Here is a 6575-nt window from a genome sequence, read left to right as displayed (position 1 = left end):
TCGAACCGCGGACCCTGCGATCCACAGTTCAACGACTTATCTACCAGACTACAAGAACAAACCGAGTGGCGAGCACTATTGTTAACAACGACAAATAAGTGAGAAATTGCAATTGAATTTATGAATTTGTGAATCACAAACATTTTTCCACATAGGGGAACATGTACACCCAGAAATTATCATTCAGTCACATCGGAAGTTGGCCCATGCCGACAAGGCGACGCGATGATTTTCCTCGGAAATATAATTAGGGATACCATAATATATGTAGGCAGCAACTGAGCTGCACCTCGTTTTGTTGAAATTAGCTTTCATACACTCGAGTTTCATAGAACATTATTTCATAGAACTTTCCAAATCAGTTACACGGAGCCTAGTTCTACACTTTAAAACAAATTGTATGTAATTACAGCGAGGGTAAATCAAGGTACAACAGGCGTGATAAAGGAAAAAGGTGGGAGAAAAAAATATAAGGAAATTCAAGGGAGAGAGAGAGACAGAGAGAGAGAGAGAGACACACACAAAACAGTGGGAGAGGGGTAGAGAAGAGGATGTATCGGGAGGCAGAGAGACAGAGGAAGAGGAGAGGGAAAAAACAGAGAGAAGGGGAGGAGAGATGGGGCCTAGTAATGGAGAGAATGATGGATTCTGTTTCCTTAGGCATTGCAGATGACCAAACAGAAAACTGGAACTTTGTCAGGTTTGACCATTTTAAGATATGTCCAAAAACAAAATGGCTGCCCAAATAGCCTATTTTGAGTAAAATTTGAATTAATTCATAATACATTACGAAATATTGGCAGAGTGGTGTGCTTATCATTCACGAAGACCATTGTCAACACATTCCTGATGATCATACATGAACATAGATAGACATAATTAGCATATTTTCCATTGTATTTGTTGCTAATTTGCATATTCAAAATGGCGGATGAATGCCAGCTGTTAAGCTTAGAATCATAATAAAATAGTATTTTACTCATTTCTTTCTTTCTTATGTTTCCAATCCCTAGAAGTGTACCAAATACTTATTTCATACTCATTTGTCATTAATGATTAATTTAGATAATTGGAAAAAAACAAAATGGCCACCAAAATGCTATATTTTAAGCAACATTTGCCGTAAGTATTATACATTTCGGAAATTGGCAGAGTAGTATACTGGTACTTCATTCTTGGTAATGAAATTAATAATATTGCGTGTCCAGATGTAGTGCCATGGCTACAGACCTAAAGAAGTTATATGAATTCAATTTAGAGATGACGACAAGGACGTCAATACATACATTTCTATTGCTCGACTAAAATAATTTGCATCGTGCTTTTCTCAATGACTTTGTTTGCCATATTCAAAATGATCGACAGAATTAAACTTGCCAATTCCATCAGAAAAACTGATGATTTAATGCCATTCCTGCTATTTTAACGTTTAGAATTTAGCCGGCCATGTCTAGTATAGGGGAACCGACGTCCAACTTAAGGCTGGAGGCTCGCGATTACGTTGGTCAATAGTTGCATAATATCGAAAAGATGAGCGAAAGAGAGAAGTAAAGAAGTATCAAGATTGACAAAGAACATGAGAAAAAGAAGAAGAAAGAATCAAGATGATGTTGTCCTAGCAGCCATTAGGTAAAGCATGGTACTTCTACCCAATAGGGAGCTATGACAACAGCACTAGCATTACAATGTTATATAATGTAAAAGACTAATATATATTATTAAACTACAAAATCGTGAAATATAGAGGCATTGATAATTATAAGGTATACTGCTTCGAAGGATTTTAATAAGTGAGTTTTTAACATGTTTTTTAAGGTGTGCAGGGAAGGAGCAAAATGGATATAGAGAGATACAGTGGAGTAGCTACGATGGGGTAGGGGCACGGGGAGGGGCACGGGGAGGGGCACGGCCATATTTCGGATCTGGATGATATTATTTTCAGGCAAGAGGCCCTCACGGCCCTCAGGCGAAAATGTGCCTGTACGTCTAAGTGTACGAAGGATGGAAAACAAATCTTCTTAGATGAATTTTGGATTTGGGTTACGCCGAAAATGTATATTATTGTCTTGCCATAAGACGTTAGTGCAGGGCCTGGATATAGAAACTAAGGAAACTAATCTAAAACTAACATTTATGGAGTATTACATATTCTTCCTTTTCATTATAATGACTAGATGACAAGAGTGGCGTATCCACGGCTACGCCGCTAAAGGGGGGGGGGGGGGGGGGGGGGGGTGGGATAAACATCCGATATAATTACAAATACAATCTATGTATTTCAGCAATAAAATCACTTGTTTTCCAAGCCCTCATTAGGAGGGAGACAGATGCTCATTAATAGTTTTCTCCCTAAATATGATAAGATTATGAACTATTTCAATTTATTCATATTTCGTTTTGATCGACAATAATTTTGACAATGACGTGTGTATCAATAATCTCTGACTAAGTCCCATATTTGATAGTACATGTAATTTCCAATCGTAATGGTGTTCAGTTTTTGTTAGTTTGGTTCATCTTATAAAATGATGAGCCCTTTAAGTTTCCACCCCTCCCACCTCCCCCCCCCCCCCCAAACAAACACTTTACTTTTAAAGTTGGCTTCAAAATCTGTTTTGTGAGGTCGCATGGCAAAAAAGAAGCAGAGGTCGACGTTTTCTCTGATTGGAACGAAAACATATTCCCTTCTAATTAATTCTATATATAGGGCTAACAAGACGACCCCCTAAAACTTGATTTTGGGGGAAAGTGCACCTTCAATATATGAGATTACTGATGTGGTTGCAACAAGCAACATTGTGAAAATTCGGAGGTCATTTCTTGTGAATGCCAAAACGCCACGATCATAGTGCAACTAGCGGGGAAGAAGAAGAGCACACAGCATTACGAGTGTGACCAAGCATACGTCGCAACGCATGTCTCACCAGACTGGGTCCCCTAAGGTTGCCGTCCCTATCCGCGTAGAGGTTGGCAGAGAATCGATCCTATTCGCGCGCGCCCTTTACTTTTCGGAAGTCTATACTCCGTGCTCCCAGTTGGTCGTAGCTAGATCCAATACAATCTACTGGCTGTAGGCCCACAGCCTTACAAGTCTGTGATCTTGTTGGAGACTGTACACATCGACATTTAGGGGTCCGAGTGGGACGACATCCCGTGCGGAGCACTCTTGCTTGAAGAGGGGAAAGCAAAAACAAGGGGTGAGAGAGATATAGAGTGAAAGAGATAGATAGAGAAACGGAGAAACACTACAGAGAAAGGCAGTTAACAAACATCTGAATGAATGTTGTGAAGTTTGAAAAAGAAAGTAAGAGGGAGAGAAAGAGATATATATATATATATATATATATATATATATATATATATATATATATAAAAAGAGATGGAGATGGTGAGAGAGAGAGAGAGAGAGAGAGAGAGAGAGAAAGAGAGAGCAATACGACTGAGGTGGAGAGAGGGAGGGGCGGCGGCGAGAATAGACAAGCAGAGGACCAAAACACATTAAAGATACCTGAAGAGGATACACAATTAATATCTGAATGAAAATAAGGATAGAGAAAATGAGCAGATATTTAACGAGAGAAGATTTCTACTACTCCTATACTACTACTACTACTACTACTACTACTACTACTACTACTACTACTACTACTACTACCACCACCACCCCCACCACCACTATTATTACTACTACTGCTGCTGCTACTACTACTACTACTATTACTAGGCCTACTACTTAGTAAATAACGAATAAATGACGAAATTATACAGAGTTTCTAGATCTTGTAACTATTTGCACCATGGTTTTGAAATGATTAATAATAATAACATTATTAAGCGCAGAAACGATGCTATGCAAATATTTGTTGTTATTCCACTGCACTGCAAAAGCTCCTGCTGGGTGAACTCCATTACAATGTTAAATGAAAAGATGTGCTTTGGGGTTTGATTGTAAAGTACGTTTAGGATGATGATTTCCTAATTTCTAACGGTAAGTCATACCTTAAAATAAAAAAGAACATGATACGACTAGGCTGGAGAAAACAATAAATGCATTTATTGGAACAATTTTGGAATTTAGCAGATGACAAACAAGTTTTCCAAAAAATATAATATTCTTCCAATCAATATGAACATTCTATTCGTATTGTAACGAATTTCTGTAATATGTGCAGTATTCACGAATGAGAAATACACATACATGCATAGGCTATTGTGAATTCCGTATAAATTGTTACTGTGTTGAGTATGTCAAACTACTAGTTCTTGACTTCTTGACTTTTTTTTCGAATTTTGTTTAATGTTGATCGGAAAGAAAGGAAAATTATCTTGAAGATCACGGTACTAAGATATCTGAGCAACGTCAACCATTCATATTATGTTATAACGCCATGTGGAAGTGGAAGTGGAAATATTATTGTGATTGTCAATATATTATTAAAGTCATGTGTGGGAATATTGTAAAATCGAAATTTCTGATGTGAATGCTTTATCGACCCTTTAGCGAAATTGTGATAATAGTTTTATTTCTGATTGACTTGTCTGAATTCATTATAGAGGCGAGTTTACACTAAGCCTCAAGCTTTGGATGTATAATAATCATTAGCAAGTTTTTGAATCCCAGAAATATATGGCCGGAATATAAAACGATATTTCTCATTGAGCGCAATTTAAAATCAGATTATTATTGTTATTATTATAATGCCCTTTTAACTCCAGCTGCTTTATGCGGGATTGGAACCGTCTACGTGAAAACTCTTTGTAGAAATCTTGATCATTAAGCAGCAGGACAAGACATAATAATAACAATATTAATCTGGTTTTATATTGCGCTTAATACGAAATACATTGTTTCGTCTCTAAGCGCTCTGCAGATAATCATTATTACCCCGGTCATCGGATTCATTCTCGCACAATTACGTGCATCATTTCTACTCCCTAAGGAGTCTTCCTACCTCATGTTCACCGTGAGGGCATACAGAATTTACTAACACACAGGCTTTCGTCATATTGCCAGGTCCCCATTTCTTTCCTGGGTATATGTCTTGCCAAAGAAAATTGGTGCCGTGTCGGGGATCGAACCCACGATTTTCTGCATTTTAATTCAGGTACCATAGATCCTTGTTGACAGATTCGGACATTAAACTCGTAAATTTCGAGATAGACCAGGACTATTTTATTTTGAAGGAGACTGAAACTATTCCTCAATTTGATAGAGAATTTCGTTGTCCGATTGAAGATTATGCGTTTTTTTTTAGTTTTTTTTTTACTGTTTCTTGTCAGTTGTAACGTCGGTTGTTTTAAATTTAGTTTATACATTATACCTGTTTACCATGTCTCATTATTCCAACCCACTGCTAACCTAGACCAGATTTGGAAAAAAAAGAGTAACATTGATGCATGGAATTAAATACAAGCCACTCCTCTCTTATGTCACTCATTATGGTTTGTGTGGTCGATCTGAAGCCAGAGCCACATACAAAGTTGACATGGTTTGAGAAGAAGGTATAGACTGAGAGTTTGCTGCATTTACTGGAAGGCTCTTCAATTCTGAGATGGAGCGTTGGGCGAATGCAAACTTGTAGACGTAGACGCTTATCGATCGCTTATAGTGCATCTGAAAGATGATAAGATCTTGTCATTGTTCTTCCGTGTTCGCGATTAGTTGAAGGAAAATAATGCTAGTTCTTGTGTAGTCTCCAGTGACGTAGCGTGCACCCCGGCGCTGGATCTTTTCAAGATTATTATGGATATCCTCGATAATATGATGAAGGGATCCCAGACGCTGGGTGATTGCATCCTTTGACAAGTTATTTCACCAACAATAATTGTCCCTATCACCTGAGTGCATCATTGTCATGTGATAATGGTGAATGACGTAGTTTTTGCATTTACAAAATAACTTTCAATTTCATCCTTGCATTATTTTAATTACCATGAGAAAATTACAATGTGTTTTTCTGAACCAATTACTATACGTAAATCTGTTGTTTTGTCCTTGTGTTCTCAAAATTCTACAATAATGTTTTACCGGCCAGCTTTGCTTTTTTCCGTTCCCCCCAGTCCATTAATTGATAAAGGGTTCATTTAATTTAGAGCAAGTGCCATTTTCGTCGGAGATTGTCAATCAAATTTGCACTTTAATCATTTCATCTATCGTATCGAACAAGGGATTTGGCACTTTTATCATTCAAACTCATTCCGTCTACTACAGTGTGAGTCAAAAAAAAGTTTACACCTAGAAAAATGCTAATTATTTTAAAAATCATCTATGAACAGTAAAATTATTATACATCTTATGAAAGAATGTTTATCCCAAATCATTTAGTATAATTTTGTGATGTATGTGTTTACGCTTGGAAGAACAAGAGACATAATTGTTTGCGAGAGTGCAAAAATCGACTTGCGCCAAAGTTGCTTAGTTGATGTTTGAATAAAACAATTGGGATTTGGGTATTAATTCGGTCTTTGCCGATCCAAATAACATCCCTAACAAAATTAATCATACCACAAAATTCTAATATTGATTATTAACTATCAACGAAAATTTGTGTTTGTGTGTGTTTGTGTGTGTGACT

This window comes from Strongylocentrotus purpuratus, unplaced genomic scaffold, assembly GCF_000002235.5.
Source record: "Strongylocentrotus purpuratus isolate Spur 01 unplaced genomic scaffold, Spur_5.0 spur5_scaffold_6, whole genome shotgun sequence".
Taxonomy (NCBI): Eukaryota; Metazoa; Echinodermata; class Echinoidea; order Camarodonta; family Strongylocentrotidae; genus Strongylocentrotus; species Strongylocentrotus purpuratus.
The sequence above is the reverse complement of the archived record's forward strand: the minus strand, read 5'-3'. Positions refer to the sequence as shown.